Source organism: Panthera onca, chromosome C1 (assembly GCF_046562875.1).
Source record: "Panthera onca isolate mPanOnc1 chromosome C1, mPanOnc1 haplotype 2, whole genome shotgun sequence".
Classification (NCBI taxonomy): domain Eukaryota; kingdom Metazoa; phylum Chordata; class Mammalia; order Carnivora; family Felidae; genus Panthera; species Panthera onca.
In genome coordinates this window covers 192,180,818-192,197,674 of record NC_138346.1, presented here as the reverse complement: position 1 = coordinate 192,197,674, position 16,857 = coordinate 192,180,818, and the positions used below count along the sequence as shown (strand labels likewise).

The following is a 16,857-nucleotide window of genomic DNA, read 5'->3' as shown; positions in this document are numbered from 1 at the left end:
GGCCCTGAGTGCCTTTTTGCATGGCCTCATCTGTCGAGTGGGTTTAATCAAGCCTCTCTTACAGGTGGTGGTGTGCTGGAGTGGGTTCCTACTTGCCCAGAACCAACTGAAGGCATCTCTTCTCAACTCTGTGGTCAGTGACGTCCCATTGGTAGCTCGAAGTCAACCACGGTGGGAGTATTTACACCATGGGAATTGGCTGCTGCTACAAGCCGGGTCTCTTTCTTTCTTCCAGACTGCTAGTTGGTAAATATCTGCCAGCATCCCACTGCTTAAGGACTCACGGGCAGGATGCAGGATGTTGAGCACCTGGTGCACGGCCCCCGTGTAGGCACACCTGCTTGGCACACAGTAGGAGCCTCACAAACGTGACTCCCTTCTCCTCAGACATCTCTCTTGTAGGGGCAAAGCGATTGTTCCATTCACTCAGAGCATCACCTCCCTTTCAGCCAGGGACGACTCCTTCTCTCTTCTCAGACGACGTGGTTCCAGCGACAGCTGCCCTCTACTTGCTCCCTCTGGCCTCGGCAGAGGGGTGGATCCAACAGGATGAGGAGTTTGGAGTCTTATGAATCTGGATTTGAATCTTGGCTCTGCCCCCTGCTAGCTGTGTAATAACCCTGGGCGAGTTATTTAATCGCTCTGAACCTCAATTAAGTCACCTGTAAACTGAGGACAGACATGCCTCCCTCATTAAGTTGTTGTGCAGATGGAATGAGGTAATGGGTGTGTGTGGGTGCACGAGGCCCTGGCAGCGAGGAGGCAGTTTCAGTGGGAGCTTGACCGACGCTGGTCTCCTTCCCTGAAAAGTCCAGTGTGGACTCGGGGTGGGGGGTGGGGGCGCTCTGACAGCCGGCAGGGGGGCAGGGGGGGCAGCGGGGAGGCGGAATCAGGGCTGCATCCTTGGGAAAGCTATTTCCTGGTGGAACGCGTAGGCCCGGAGTGGCTGCGGGGGCCGTAGGACCCTCCAAATGCATTCCGAGTGCAGCGGAGGGGAACTCCCCAGGCCGAGGTTCACGCTTCCAGACCGTCACCTGCAGATCTGCAGATATAACCGCCTACCAGCAGCTCGGCTCGTGGGTTTCTGGGGCGGCTGTGGCAGCCTGGGCTGCGCTGATTTACCACCCCAGCCCCAAGCAGATTAAATCACCCAGAGTCATTTGAATTGTACCTGGCCTTGTCACACAAATCTTAGAAACTGCTGTCTGGCAGGAAAACTTTCTCTGTACTCTTTGGAGGAAGTCTGAGAGCTCTAGAAATTGAGGTGGAGTGGGAAAAAGAAGGTGGTGCTGGGAGGGGGAGGGGTAGGTTTCTGCATCTTCGGGTCAGGCCTGAGTTGGTGGTTGGAGGAGAGACTGTGGGGTGTGTACCCGTGAGAGAGCAAGCGAGAGAGAGAGAATGAGAGTGTGAGCTCATTGCAGTGGCCTTTGGGGGCAATGTCATCTCTGGCTGTGTGACACAGGGCAAGTCACTTAACCTCTCTGAGTCTCAGTGGATTGTTGTGAAGGTCAAAAGGGCTAGCTTGCTAGCGTTTTGTAGACTTTATTAATCAGCTGGGAAGAATAGACAAATGACTATATAAACAAATTATATATGGCCGTGCTTACCATATGTTGAGCAGAGAGTAGGGACTCTGGGAGTTAAAAGAGAGTGGGTCCATTATCAGAACTCTGGGGCTTGACATGGGCCTTAAAGGAAGGCTAAGTCCCAGGAGAGTGATGTGGAAGAGGTTATGGTGCAATTAAAATTGTCAACCCCCATCCATCTCCCATGGTGTATGTGGCTTTGGAGTGGAGTCCTGATTGACTTCGTCGGTCAACATAGTCCTTCTCCCCAAGACCCATTTTTGACACATGGATTGGTTCTAAACCAATCAATACACACATTTCCCCAGTCACGGGAATTGGTTTAGATTGGCCCAGTGAGACAGAAGGCCAGAATTTTTTGTTAGATGACTGGAGAAAGACATCCAGTCTCTCTCTATCTGGATTTGAATGAGGTAGCTTGTGGATCTAATTCCTGGCAGGCATCTGGTGACTGGGAACACAACCGGAGATTACTGTAAACATATGGATGTGGGAAGAGCCCAGAACATCACAGAAGAATTCTGTCCCAGCCCTGATCAAACTGTGCCTGAAGCCTGTTGCATCTGGACTTTCTATTAAGTGAGCTGAAGAATTTACTTTTAAAAGCCCATTTAGATTTTAATTTTGTATTATTTAGAGCTAAAATCTGATACAGGGATCTGAGTGGAGAGTGAGGACCTACTTGGTATCAGGCAGCCATTAGTGAGGAGAACATCTAGGCTGGAGGAAAGGGTTGGGAGGGGTGTGTGATGAGCAGGGGTGGCAGGAGGCCACAGGAAATAAGGCTGGAAGAAAGTTTGGAGTTGAATAATGGAAGATCTCAGACACTAGTGTAAGAATCTGGGCCTTCATTCTGTAGGCAGTGGGGGATATTTGAAGACTTGTGAGCTAGTGAGGGCATGGTAGGGTGCTGTGAGCCCAGTGGGATTTGAGAAGGTCAACCTAAGAGTAGGATATAGGTGGGACTGGAAGGAGAAGTTGGGGGCTAAGACCTAAGAACATGATCATTTACTGGTACTGCACCCAGTGTGTGGATTATCTCACTTAGTCCTTATAATAACTCCTCTTTTCTTTTCTTTTCTTTTCTTTTCTTTTCTCTTCTTTTCTTTTTTTCTTTTTTCTTTTCCTTTTCTTTTCTTTTCCTTTCCTTTCTTTTTTCTTTTCTTTTCATTTCATCTCATTTCTTTTCTTTCCCTTTCTTTTCTTTTCCTTTCTTTTCCTTTCCTTTCCTTTCCTTTCCTTTCCTTTCCTTTCCTTTCCTCTTCTTTTCTCTTTTCTTTTCTTTTCTTTTCTTTTCTTTTCTTTTCTTTTCCTTTCTTTTTTCTTTTCTTTTCTTTCCCTTTCTTTTCTTTTCCTTTCGCTTCCTTTCCTTTCCTTTCTTTTTTCTTTTCTCTTCTTTTCTCTTTTCTTTTCCTTTCCTTTCCTTTCCTTTCCTTTCCTTTCCTTTCCTTTCCTTTCCTTTCTTTTCTCTTTTCTTTCCCTTTCTTTTCTTTTCCTTTCCCTTCCTTTCCTTTTTTTTTCTTTTCTCTTCTTTTCTTTTTCTTTCTCTCTCTCTCTCTCTCTCTCTCTTCTTTCTTTTTCTTTTTGTTTCAATAATCTTCAATAACTTGACAAGACCGTATAGTTACTATATGACAATCAGGACCTGAATACAGGTCATCTGACTTCAAAGCCTGTACCTTATTCACATTTGTGATGACACAGGTGACAAATTAATACAAGCCAAACCAGGATAGTGGTCACAGGAAGGGATGCATGGGAGACATTAGGCTGGTGACCCCCTAGATATGTTCTCATTAAAGTCAGAAACTAGACCAGGGCAGCTGTTGTTATCAGTATTTTAAAAATCACTTTTGCGGCACCTGAGTGGCTGAGTCGGGTGGGCATCTGACTTTGTCTCAGGTCATGATCTCCCCACTTGTGGGTTGGAGCCCCAAGTCAGGCTCTGCGCTGACAGCTCAGATCCTGGAGCCTGCTTCAGATTCTGTGTCTTCCTCTCTCTCACCCCTCTCTTGCTTGCACTCTCTCTCTCAAAAATAAATAAACATTAAAACATTTTTTTCTTAATAAAAAAATTTAAAAAACCCACTTTTCCTAGGGGTGCCTGGGTGGCCAGTTGGTTAAGCGTCTGATTTCAGCTCAAGTCATGATCTTGTGATTCATGAGTTTGAGCCCCTCATCAGGCTCTACACTGACAGCACAGAGCCTGCTTGGAATTCTTTCTCCCCCACTCTCTCTCCTCTTCCCCTGCTTGTGCTCTCTCTCAAAATAAATAAAATTAAAAAAAAAAACCCACTTTTCCTAAGGTGCTAGGCATTGTAATTAGACAAGAAATAAAAAGAGATACATATTAGAAAAGGAGAGCCAATAATCATATCTAGCAGATATGATTATTATTTATCTGTAAAAATTCAAGACAGTTTCATGAAAACAACTGGAAAAAGTAAAGTTTGGTAAAATGGCCAGTAACAAAACAACATATAAAAACAAATAGCTTTTCTATTTATAAAATGACTACCTAGAAGGTAAAATAAAAGGCCTCATTTGCACTGTCAAGAAGAAAATAGTAACACAAAATGCCTGGAAATAAACTTTATTAGAAACATGTGGGATTTACAGGAAGAAAACCAGAAAACTTGCCTGATAGAAAAGAGACTCGGATAAATATGGCATGTCCCTAGTTCTTGGGTGAAAAGATTTAATGCTTTAAGTTTGTTCGTGCTCCTTAAGGGAGTGTACAAAAGTGAAGATACTCCAATTAATACTGCAACAGGATTTTTAAAAAATTTGACAAAAAAAATTATAAAGCTAATCTGGAGGAGTAAAAAAAAAAATAGAGTAGCTAAGGGAAATTCTGAAAAAGAAAAATGATGAATACTTACCCTCTCAGATATTAAAATGTTTTATAAAGGGACAATAATTAAAATTCTTATGTAAGAATAGCAGATCACCAGGATGGAATAGAGGGTCTGGAAATGGATCCAAGTATTTAAGGGAATTTTGTATACGATAAAATGGCATTTCTGTTGAGTTGGGAAAATATGGGCTGGTTTATAAATGGTGTTGGCATGGGCCAGCCATTACAACACAAGCTGGTTTTCTGTCTTTCTCCAATAAGACCAAGGCATGAAGACTACAGAGTCTTCATGAATACGAATGAATAAATATGAATGACTATTTTGGTCATCTTAACGTGGTGATGTTCCTTCTAAGCATGATGGGATATCCAGGAATCATAAAAGAAAAGATTGATACATTTGAATATATGAAGATGAAAAGTTTAAGACCATTAATAGTAAAGGAGAGGGGCGCCTGGGTGGCTCAGTCGGTTGAGCGTCCGACTTCCGCTCAGGTCATGATCTCACAGTCTGTGAGTTTGAGCCCCACGTCAGGCTCTGTGCTGACAGCTTGGAGCCTGGAGCCTGCTTCAGATTCTGTGTCTCCCTCTCTCTCTGTCCCTCCCCTGCTCATGCTCTGTCCCCCACTGTCTGAAAAATAAATAAAAACATTAAAAAAATAGTAAAGGAGAAAAGGGAAAGTGTATATGATAGATAATTGTTTAATCTGATTCTCAAATGTGCAAAGAACTCTTAAACCATTCATTAAGCAAAAGATAAATATCTCATTAGAAAAATGGGCAAAAGACACGAACAGGCAATTCACAAAAAAAATAATTACAAATGACAAAAAAGGAAGAAAAGATACTCATTTACTTTCATTAATAATTTAAACAATGCCAGTAAAAACGAATGTCTTTTGCCATCTGTTGATTTGACCAAACGTTAAAACCTGGGGCTAGTGAGGGTGTGGGAAGATATGCTGGGACACTGTTGATGGGAAGTACATTGTATGTTTTCAGAAGGACAGAGTGGCAAAATTGGAAATAGTGTACTCTTGCAGCAATTTCCTTTGTATGATTTTATCCTAAGGAGATAATTACAAAGAATAAGCAAAGAGATATGTACATGGATATTTACCACAATATTGTTTATGAGAGTAAAATCTTGACAACGTTCTAAAGGATCAATAGAGACCCAGCTAAATAAAGTATGATACATACATACAATGGAATACTATGAAGTAATTAAAATAATTTTGTAGAGCTCTATTTATTGACATAGAAAGATGTCTATGACATATTGTTGAGAGAGAAAAGCAGGTGTCAGTGAGAACAGTATGTATAATACAATCCCTCGTCTATAAATTATATACATAGATCTCTATGTGTATATATGCATAGAGATATGTCTGGAAGGCTGTTCACCAAAATGCTGGAGTGGTTATATCTGGGTGGTAGGATTTTGAGTGATTTTTACTTTCTTTTTCCTACTTTTAAGTATTGGTTTGATTTTTAAAAAAATTTTTTTTTATACTGAGGATATATCATGTTCTTCAATCAGAATAAATAATAAAGCTATTTTTATTTTGGAAATTAGATAAATATTAAATAAGAGGACTCGGCGCATCGTGATTTAATGGATGCAGATAAAGAGTCAAGACGCTGCCAAGAATTTGATCCTTGAGCCTGGGAGGATTATGCATCGTGGAGAACCTGGAGTGGGAGCTGATTCCGGAGGAGAGAGGAAGTGCTGGGATTTCGGAGCTTTGGCTTGTTGCTGTGGCCTGTAGGCAGCAGGACGGCTCTTAGGAGGCTGATCCTAGGGGCACACTTGAGGGGCACAGAGGGCTTTTCCCAAGGACCAAGCTGTGGATGAGATCTTGGAGGGAGGGGGTGTAGGAGCAAGAGAAGACTGGCAATCGGGCCCTGGAACATGGCCACATTTATGTGATGGAAGAAACTGCATTAATGGTCAGAAAGGCAAGGAACCACGGGGGGCGGGGGGGGGGGCATAGCTTGTCTTGGAATTCCATAAGGCGGGGGCGAATTTCCAGAGAAAGGTCAACCATATCTAATGCTGCAAAGGCACGGATACCAGGGAGAGGGTACGGGACTTGACAAATAGGAGTCTGTTGGTGATCTTGGAGGGAGTGGTTTGGGTGGGGGAATGGGGCCATGTGTGGGTGTATGTGGGAGTTGGGTGTTTGTTAAGGGAGAAAGGAGGGTTGTAGCTTGGGGGAGTAGATTTGAGGGAAAGGGACTGAGCCTTGCTTGGGGGGGTGGCATTAACTGGCATGGGCACCACCCTGCCCACTCCCCAACACTGGCAGGCATCTCTAGACATTCTGTGCAACCTGGGGAAGCTTCAACACCTTTTTCCCAACAGCCAGACCAGGGAGCCACCAGAATCTATTGGACTTGGCCGGTGAGAGGAGCCTCTTTTCCATGCCTGGGCTTGAACACATACTTGAAGGATGATGGGAAGGCAGGCATGGAGGCCGTGATTGAAGGTGCAGGGGAGAGGCCTGGTGGAGCCAGAGGCCCCCAGTGCAGGTGTGGGCTGTGGCTTCAGCCCCAGAAGACTTCTGGGTCTGGAGCCCAGGGTGATTAGAGTGCTCTGTCTGTGAGTGTGCGGTGACTAGATGCATGCTTTGTGTGATGCTGTGAAAAAGCCCGGCTGCGTGTAAATTACTAGCTGGTACACAGATATTGGGAGCTCACCATGGCTCACCATTTTGCCATCCAGGGAAGGCAAAGCAGGGACTCATTGTCTGGACACCTGGCCTAAGGGGAGTCTGCCTGTGGGCTCCAACTGCAGGGTCTGAGAGCAGAATAAGGAACTGAGATTCAGTCGTGGCTTGCTGGAGGAACTTTCAGGAAAGACACTCAGTGGGGTTCAGCTGCCATCCTCCCAATGGTGTTTTGATTGCATCAGTGAGAACATGGGGTCCTGGATACTGGAGGGAAAGGCTCTTCTGGACCATCCCTGACCAGAGCTTGTCTGGAGCAGTGGAGGAACACAGGCATATGGCAGAGCTCACTGACAGCAAAGGTCCAGAATGGGGAGAGGCCCAGGCATCACGCCCGGTGGAGGAGAAATGTTGAAGGAGCTCAGGCCAAGGAATTAAGTGTTTGCTTTTAACATTCTGAAGCGGTGTTTCCTAAAATGTGCTTTTAGAGTCCTGGTTTCTTGAGGTTGTTCCACAAAAAAAAAAAAAAAAAAAAAAAAAAAAAAAAAAAAAAAAAAGGCTTCTGTGAGCAAATACATTTCATGAAATGCAGCACCCTCAGCTGGGTGCCTGTGAGCACAGTAAAGGCTCAGAGAAGTCCTGCAGCCAAGAAACGGATGCAGAAGTTTTCCAAACTTATTTGACCACAGAAACTTTTTCAATTGCAAAATTGAAATTTACCTTCTGCAAGGTTAGTGGCTGACCTCGGACAGATGCAGTGACATGTCCTGCATGGTGCCACGGGCAATGTTTGGGCCAATTCAGGGATGTTGCAAAGAGGCAGACTTTGGCTCAGTTCAAGGAAGAACTTTGCAACAATTGCTGATATTTTATTTTATTTTATTTTTTTAATTCAAAAAATTTTTTAATGCTTACTTATGTTTTTAGAAAGAGAGAGAGACAGAGCACGAGCAGGGGAGGAGCACAGGGAGAGGGAGACACAGAATCCGAAGCGGGCTCCAGGCTCCGAGCTGTCAGCACGGAGCCCGACGTGGGGGCTTGAACTCACAAATCGCGAGATCACGACCTGAGCCGACGTCGGATGTTTAATTGACTGAGCCACCCAGGCAGTAAAGGACTTTCCGTACCGGAGGCCTTGAGCAGAGCCAGGCTCCAGGTGGGTGTCACCCTTGATTTCTGGGGGTCCATGAACCCTGAGAGAGGGTCTCTTTGGCTACCGAGGGGTGGTACTCCTCCCTTAGAGCCTGTCGCTTGGCTTGTACTGCTTCATACTCGGCCCAAGAGTACTTGGGATACTTGAAATGAGCAGTCTGTGAAGGTAAGATGTGAACACATAAATATCCTCATTAAGTCCCAAATACACATCCCAAACTTTACATAACAGGAGCAGCAGCTGGAGACGCCCACAGCCCTAATTGCTTCTCTGCACTAAGAGAACATCCTCTCTCCAGTTCTGCTTATTCCATTCATTTAGGTAATTACTGGAGGGAGCCAGCTGTGGTAGACCGGCGGGCAGGCGGGCTGGTTTGTGACACCACGGGACGGGCGCCACCACGAGGATGGGGTGCTGAGGGGCGCTGGCAGCTCTCAGCTCTCTTCATGGGGAGCAGGAGCCTGGGGATGGGAGGCCGGCCACTCAGTGCCTGTCCCGATCCCACTGAGCTTCTCGGACAGGATGCCTGACCTCCTGGGGACCTGACCCGCACGTGCAGGGCAACAGGAAGGACCAGGGCCAGGTACAGGCATGGGGACAGGAATGGACGGGCGTAGACGCCCCTGTGTAACAAACTACTCAAGATGCCTTCTCGGAATCTTGTGCTGGGCCGGCATGCTGAGGCCACAGTCCCTGCCCCCGGAGCCCACAGCCCGGGGGTAGGAAACAGCCACAGGCGGGAACAAAACTGGATCAAGGCAAGCTTTCAGGCCCAGGAAGGTGGGTGCCTGGGACCGAGAACCAGACTCTGTCTTAGAGAAAGGGGTCAGAGAAAACCTCCTGGAAGAAGAGGCAATAGGATTGACCCAGAGAGGGAAGTCGCCCGCATTTGGGGGGTGCCCTTCGGCAAAACGGGGCCACGGCGACCGTGGACTTCTGGGTCCCAAAGTAACACCTGTTTTGCCCCCTCCCCCCAGCCTCTGGTCTCTAGTAACCATCCAGGATTCGTGAAGACCATCTGGGAGACACCTTCAAGGATGTGCGAAGCATGGAGCTCTCTCAGCTGGGAGCTGGGCCCTCGGTGGTTGGCCAGAGAGGACACCCTCGAACGGTTGTATCAAACCCCTCTTTGGAGGGACACTGGGGAAGGCTGTGGCCCAGGCGCGCTGCCCGCCAGGCTTCCCGTGGGTGGCGGGTGTAACTTTTCTTCCTGGTTCTCTCTGAGCCGCCAGCTCTGCTCCCCCAGCCCCGAGTGGCGGCTCCTTGGGCCGGAAACAATGTGCTTTCTCCACGCCTGGGAGTGGAAGTCAGCAGTTTGGCACCGTCTGGCTGGCAGCCTCCACCGGCTTCCTTTGGCACTTTATTGGCAAAGGCGGTGACATTTCTTTCAGTTGGGTGGGTGGAGCTGTTATGCAGACTCTCGCTCTCCTCATTCGCCAGATGAATATTCATGACTCAGGCAATCTGTACCAGCCAGACTTTCCTGAGGGCGGCAGCTTTTCTTCTCTTCCTCTCTCTCTTTTTCTTTCTCCTTCTCTCCTTCCCAGCTCTTTGGAAAGCTGGAGTACAGCTATATTTAATTTACAAATACGGAGCTATTTAGCTTGCCTTTTGGGGTGCAGGCACTGGGGAGGAGATGCCGGGGATGGGAACAGTGGAAGCATTTGGACCCTGACCCTGGGCTTCCTGGTCCCAGTGTCCAGCCCCCAGGCCCCACAGCCTGGGAAGCCGTATGGATCTGGGGCTCCCTTTGAACTTGGCATCTTGGTGCCTGCATGCCCGAAGGTGCGGCAGCTCTGTGCCACCTCGTTCCGCGCTGGCTGCCGAGGTCAACGTGGACGTCTGAGACACTGGTGCCTTCCTGCCCAGTGCATGGCAGACCCCAGCGATAGATGAATGCTTCCTCAGCCTCCCTACTGTGCTCTCCCGCTTGTCAAGGCCCACTCAGACCCTGCTCCAAGCCCTAGACAAAACCCCAGAAGGCACTGGGGCATTTGCTAGTCATTTCTTTCCTAGAGGAAGAACCAGTCCCTACTTGGGGTCCCCGTTCTCTGGGGATACACCTGCTCCCTCCCTGGGAAGGGTGGCTACCTTCTTTCTTTTGTCTCTTCCCATAGAGGCACCAGAAACTCTGGCAAAGGGCTCAGAATTTCCAGAATTTGCCAGGGAATTTGGTCTTAGCAAGGATGTTCTCGTGTATGTCTTGTGTGTGTGTGTGTGTGCGCGCGTGTGTGTGTATGTAAATATTTACGCACAGCTTAAGTGAGTCTGTATGCCTACATCTATGTTCGAGTGTTTGAGTGTGTGTCTGTATGTGTAAGGGCGTGAATGTGTATGTGGCGGGAAGTCTGGGAATGTCTGCATGTGCGAATGCGCCTCTCCAGTTAGAGTTGCGTATGTATCGTTGTGGGTCTGGGGTGTTGTGTGTCAAGGTGCTCCTTGGGGGTGGGGTGCAGAGGCTTGTCTGTGTAGTGTGTATGTGTGCATGTGCTAGTGAACTGTAAGATGTGTATACAAGTGTATGTGTGCATGAGAGTCTGGAGGAGAGAGAGAGAGAAAGAGAGAGAGAGGGAGAGAATGATTCCCCCTGACCTCCATTCTCTCCCAAACCTCATCCTCTAGCGAGGTGGAGGGAGATGTCCCCCCCCCCCCCCCCCACTTTGCAAGTGTTACAGATTCTATCCAAGGACGGGAACAGAAGGCTTCCCAGCACAGAGAGTCCTGAAATTACTTTATGTTCCCCCCTCCTTGTTTCATCTAATCAAAATAGCGTTAGGCTCACCCATTCTCCCTGCCCATCCACTTAGCCCCGAGGGAGGGAGCGAAGCGGGCCATCTTGTCTGACCTCCTCTGAGAGCACCTTGCAGCCCCAAGCCAAGGAGCTGTCTTCCAAATCTCCTCGTTCCACGGCCCATGCTTCAGTGGCAAGAGCCAGCTGCCTCCCTGCCTGCCAGCAACCGCCAAGCTCTTCCAGAACCCACATCCAGGCTCAGCCTCATTTACAAATATGCAAATTTGCATCTTTTCTGGTATGCAAATGGAGACATGACAAATAGCTAATTAGGGTCAAAAGAAGCACTCTGAACCAATTAGTTGTAGGGTCGATTCCTTTCTGCTGGGAGGAGACTGGCCTCTCCTGCCCCCCTCCATCCCTGGCTCCCCCAGGCCCACACACTCTGGCCTGTCCCGTCTGGCTGGGGCCATGGACGGTCAAAGAGCACTGAAACAGGGGTTGTTGCTTGAATCACAGTCCCACTCTGGGTGTTAGCTGTGTGACCCTGGACACACTCTCCGGGACCTCAGTGTCTCCCTCTGTGAAACAGAGCAACGGCAGTGGCTGTCTTGCCCCTAAACCTCCACCCCAGTGTCGTGAGACTTTGGGGGGACTTGGATGACAATAGCCTCTGGAAACTGTACTAAAATTCCTCTGATAGGCGCATCACTTGTGTTCTTCCAAAGTATTCTGCCCTTGATTTCATGTAATCGTCACATCCACCCTCTGAATTAGATGAATTAGATGTAGCGACAGCGTGGCAGTGAGTTTCATCCTGGGTGCCAACTCTGGCCAATTACGATTGTCTGCCTGGAGCGGTGCGTTGAGAAGGATGTCGAGGCCAAGTCTGGATTCCCCAGGAGAGAGACTGTGATCGATTAATGATGTCTGCCACGGGCAAGTCATTGGGCTCTGGCAGTCACGTGCTACATATTTACCGCCCAGGAAAGCTGTGGAGTGCGGAGCAGGCACCCGGGTTCCGGTCCTGTCTGCTCCCTTGAGTAAGTGACGTCCCCTTCCAGAGCTGTGCTACCTGGTCTAACCCAGGCACAATACAGCCTGAGTCTCAGAGCTATTGTGAGGAGGCAAAAGCTTTCTTTCATCTGGGAGGTGATGTGGACACTTAATTGACACTTCAGTGGGACGGGCGTGCTGTCCCATTACAGAGGTGGGGAGCCCAAGGCCTGCGGAGGGTGGATGACTCGGAGAAGAGGAAGCCAGCAGCCTTACCAGGCAGGCCCGCACGGGCGGCTGGGGCTGCTCTTCTCTCTGCCACCACAGGATCTTGGCTCCCTCCTGCCTCCCCCGCGCTGATGCCCCAAGCAGGCTGCAACAAGCCCCGCTGGCCTGGCTCCACTTCTGGGTGTGAAGTTTGGCTGAGTCGGCACCTGGGAGAATGGGGCAATTGCCATCCTGGAGCCCAGGGCCTGGCCCAGGGCCAGTGGGCGGATGAGAGATGGTGGGAGGGCCCGAGGACCAGGGAGCCAGCCAGAGCTGGGCGGCTGGCAGGAGAAGGTCAGGAGAGCACCTGGCTTGAAGGGGGCCGGCTTGGGGGTGCTGAGAGCCGGGGCCTGAGTGCAGCACAGAGCCCAGCTGTGTGCGTGTCCTGGCTGTTGGCAGTGCCCGAGCACGGCCTTGAACGTGCCTTTGTGCGTGCGCATGCGTCTCGGGATACATCTGCGAACGTGTGTTCTTATAAATCTTTTAATGTGTATTTATTTTTGAGAGAGAAAGAGGGAGAGAGAGACAGAGACAGAGCGTAAGTGGGAAGGGGCAGAGAGAGAGGGAGACACAGAATCCGAAGCAGCCTCCAGGCTCTGAGCCATCAGCACAGAGCCCGACGCGGGGCTCGAACTCATGAACCGCGAGATCGTGACCTGAGCTGAAGTCAGCTGCTCCACCGACTGAGCCACCCAGGCGCCCCGTGTGTGTTCCTAAATGGGCATAGATGCATCACCTAGCAGTGTAAGAATAGGCATTATCTATGTAGTTGTGCACATCTGTGCGTCAAGGTGTGTCCGTGTGTCCGTGTGTACCTGTGTGTGCGTGCCTGGCCTGCCCTCTGTGTCCAGGTGAGCTTCTTGCATGTACATGTCAGCATCTGTGTGTGTCTGTACGTTTCTACCCGAATGTGTGGGTGTCCATTTGTATGTATCTTTCAGTATCTGTACAGGCGTGTGCACACTGGTGCATCCGTATTGGTGCACGTGCGCCCACCTCCGTCAGTATCCATGGGCATCGCTGTTCAGCGCGTGTGTCCTGTCTAGTGCCCTGTGCCTCTCTGTGTCAGTGTCTATAAACCCGCCCTGTACCTGCACTCGCGAGTGCCTCTGTGGCTGTGCCCATGTGCTGGTCCATTTCTGGGTGTGCACGTCTCCCTGGGAGGGTGTTGGTATCTACTTTCTAATGCAGGCATGGCTGTATCAAGGTGAGCAGGATGGACTCTTCTCTGTGACTGCCATAGCTCCCTTTTGTCCTCTCCATTTTTCTCTCCTCTCCTCCTTCCTTTCCTTGCACTTCACCCGAAGGGACCTGGCTGGCCCAGGCTGCTGTGGAGGTGACAGATGAGTTTTAGAAGCCCACTTTGGCCTCTAGAGAGGGGCTCCCTATGTCCATCTCCCATGTGGGCTCAGCCCTAGAGCCACACAGGCGTCGGGCTTTTTAAAATGGAAGTTGTTGCCTGCCTCCCCCCCACCCCCCCCGCTGCATATTAATCATCACCCCCAGCAGCAGTGAGAGCGACAACTCATGACTTTTTCTACTTCCCTTTGCGGCAGCCCTCCCGGACTTCCCACCTGCAAAAGGGCGGCCCCACCACCTGCCGGAAGATCTGCCGGCTTGGGCTTTGGAGCATGAGTGCTCCAGCTCAACTGTTTGCCTGTCGACGGTCCCTCTGGCATCGCTGGACCTTTTCTGGGTTGGACTTGGGACTCCTCTCCTCCTGGATGTGTTTGGATTCCAGCCTTCCCCGGTTGGACCTCCCTGCTCAGTTCCTTGGGTCATTCCCAGGCAGCCTCGCCTGGATATGGTTCCCCTCCTGTGCGGGCTGCTCCCCCAGGGACTGGGGCCGCCTTCCCCGTCTGCCCCAGGCTCCCTGGCCCACGGCCTGGCCCACAGCCGTGCTGGAACACGAGTGTGATGGATGATTCCAGTGCCTCAGCTCCTATCTTGCAATCATCTGATGGCTCCCCTCCCCTTACAGTCTTCTCCCTTTGCTGATGGTTTTGGATGGAATTTAAAATAAAAAAGATTGATTAAAAGTTGGAAACTGTGTAAGTGAAAATAAAAGCACTTAAGACCAATAAGTATCATTTGAGCTTTAATGGAAAGAGAAAGCATGGTTAAAATGGCATTTTAGGGACATTTCTCAGCGGGTAAGTGTCCTGACTTAGTTCCCCATTTCTGGGAGTCTGTGGCTAGATATCCTCCTTGTTGGAATCCTGCCCAGGCAGGCGCCGGAGCGGAGTGTGAAGAACTCGGGCTTCAGGCTTGGATAAGCCTGGGTTGACTCACTGGCTGTGTGACCTTTCTGAACCTCAGTTTCCTTTTCTGTCCTTTTCTACAATGGGGATCAAGGACCTGCTTCACAGGGTGGTCGCGAGGATGACAGAAGATAACGCCAGGACCAGAAGCAACGCCTGGCACGTAGTCTTTCCCCTTCAAGAACACACCCCAAACTCAACCACCTCCCTCCACCTGCACTGTCAAGGCTGAGCACCGCCATCCGTCCCCTCTCCCGAGCTGTCTATTCCCTATGCTGCGACACAGCGATCCTGTTAACATTCAAGTCACAGCATGTCACTCGTCTGCTCAGAAACTTCACTGTGGCCCGTCTCAACGTGGTGTTAAGCCGAGGTCATCACAGCAGCCTCAGGGTCCCACGTGCTCAATCTCCCCACCTGCCATTGTCGCTATTTCCCCCCTTTCACTTCCCTCCAACCACACTTCCCACCTGGCTCCCCAAATGTACCGGCCACATTCCTGCCTCAGGAATGCCTTTGCGTGTGCTGTGTCCTTTGCCGGAATGCTCTTCCCCCGGATCTCCTCATGGCTCCCTCCGTCATCCCCTTCAGGTCTGTATTCAAACGTTACCTTCTCTGGGGCGCCTGGCTGGCGCAGCCGGAAGATATGACTCTTGGTCCTAGGGTTGTGAGTTCGAGCTCCACCTTGGGTGTAGAGATTACTTAAGTAAATGAAACAGAACAAAAAGCTACCTTCTCTGGGAGGAACACCCTGTTCTTTCTGACTTAGTTTTATCTATGGCTCTTAACACACTCAGCAATATCGTATTATACTTTTTACTTATTTATTTTCTATGTTGTTTGTCTTCCCAAGAGAATGTAAGCTCTTTGAGCGCAAGGATTTTTGCCTTTGCTTCCACCATCCAAATAATACCTGGCAAGTAATGGGCACTCAATACATTTCTGCTGAATGAATGAATGGCTCATCATAATGGAGAGTGTCACGTAGCCATCTACCGGCTTGGGCAATCAGGGGTTGTCATTGTCTGCCAGCTCTGGAGGGGCGTTGCTTCAGAATGACTGCCTTAGCAAGGCAGTGGGGGCCCTTGGGAGGAAACCTGTCCCATGGGCCTCCTGCTTGGGGGCAGCCAGCTCAGGAGGATGCACCCAAATGCTGATTCTTGACCCAGCCTGAGAGTCAGCATGGTCCTTGTGGGCCAGCCAGAGGTCAGGGCTGCCCTCCTTGGCATTCTCTATCTTTTATATCCATGCACCACAGCTACAAGAGCATCCAAGGCCAAGATGGTCCTTCTTGGAGACTCACACTCAGCTGGGTCTCTCCATGGGAAAAGGGCACTCTGTTTAAGGTGGGTAGTCCCACCAGGCACTGGAAGGCTGAGGGAATATTAGCTACTAGAAGGGCATGGGACAGGCACTCAGGCTCAGGGAGCAGCACTGGCAGAGCTGAGCAAGTAGGAAGCCTTTGGTGTGCTAGGGAAGGGCAGGCAGCAGGGCGTGGCTGCAGTGCGCCTACCTTACCTGGTGGGAACTTCTGGAAGCTGGGATTGGGTTCAGTCCCTCTTTGCCGGCCCCTCTCGAACGTGCTTAGCCCTCAGTAGTGCCATCAATGTCTGCTCAGATCCAGGAGTCTGGGAGTCTGGTGGTAGAGTCACCTCAGAGCACAGAAAAAACACGATGGGAAGGTCAGACTTGGGAGTGGGTCTCGATCTTACCCATCTTTCCTCAAGTAGTTTCTTCAAAGGTTGGGATGTGGGGGAGGGCTTCTCCAGGGGTGGGAGACGCACCCAGGCCAGAGTGATCTCTCCACACAGCACCTTCATGGCTAAAAGTGGCCTTGTCTGGATTCTGGAACAGACTTCCTAACTTTTTGTTTGTTTGTTTTCTTCAAATGCCATGGACTTCTTTAGCAGTCTGGTGAAGCCCATGGAACCTTCTCAAACAGCAGAAACTCATTCTATTGAGCTGCACTTGTCACCATGGACCCCAGGTTGAAATGGCCAGTTGTGCTCTTTGAAGACAAAGACTCCGTGCTTTAAAAAGGGTACAAACCCTGGCTTCTCCTCCTGCACGCTGGGAGGGTGGGGCGGGGGAAAGCTGTTGGTGCACCTCTTGGCTGGCTCTCCTGGGAGGAGGGAGGGGAGCAGCCCTCTCCCACCGTACTCAGAAGGCAGAGTGTGGACCCTTCGGGAGGAAGCCACAGGGAGGGGGACATGCTGGGCTGCCTGGGGGGAAAGGAGGGAGCTCCCCTACCTCCCGGGGATGGCAAGCTGGAGGCCCATCTGCCAGGGGTTCTGGGATCAGGCTGTGGTGGGTGATCGCTTCTCGGGTGGGAGA

General features: G+C 49.9%; 1 long non-coding RNA gene across 1 annotated transcript in view; it reads left to right on the top strand.

Moving 5' to 3' along the window:
* Positions 1 to 13,980, top strand: part of LOC132671272 (uncharacterized) — a 68,014-nt gene extending 54,034 nt beyond the window's left edge. Inside the window, exons 3-5 of the long non-coding RNA XR_009607026.3 lie at positions 8,043 to 8,271; positions 9,246 to 13,006; positions 13,819 to 13,980. This is a non-coding gene — a long non-coding RNA (uncharacterized LOC132671272). The remainder of the gene's footprint in view (positions 1 to 8,042; positions 8,272 to 9,245; positions 13,007 to 13,818) is intronic.
* Positions 13,981 to 16,857: the final 2,877 nt, after the last annotated feature.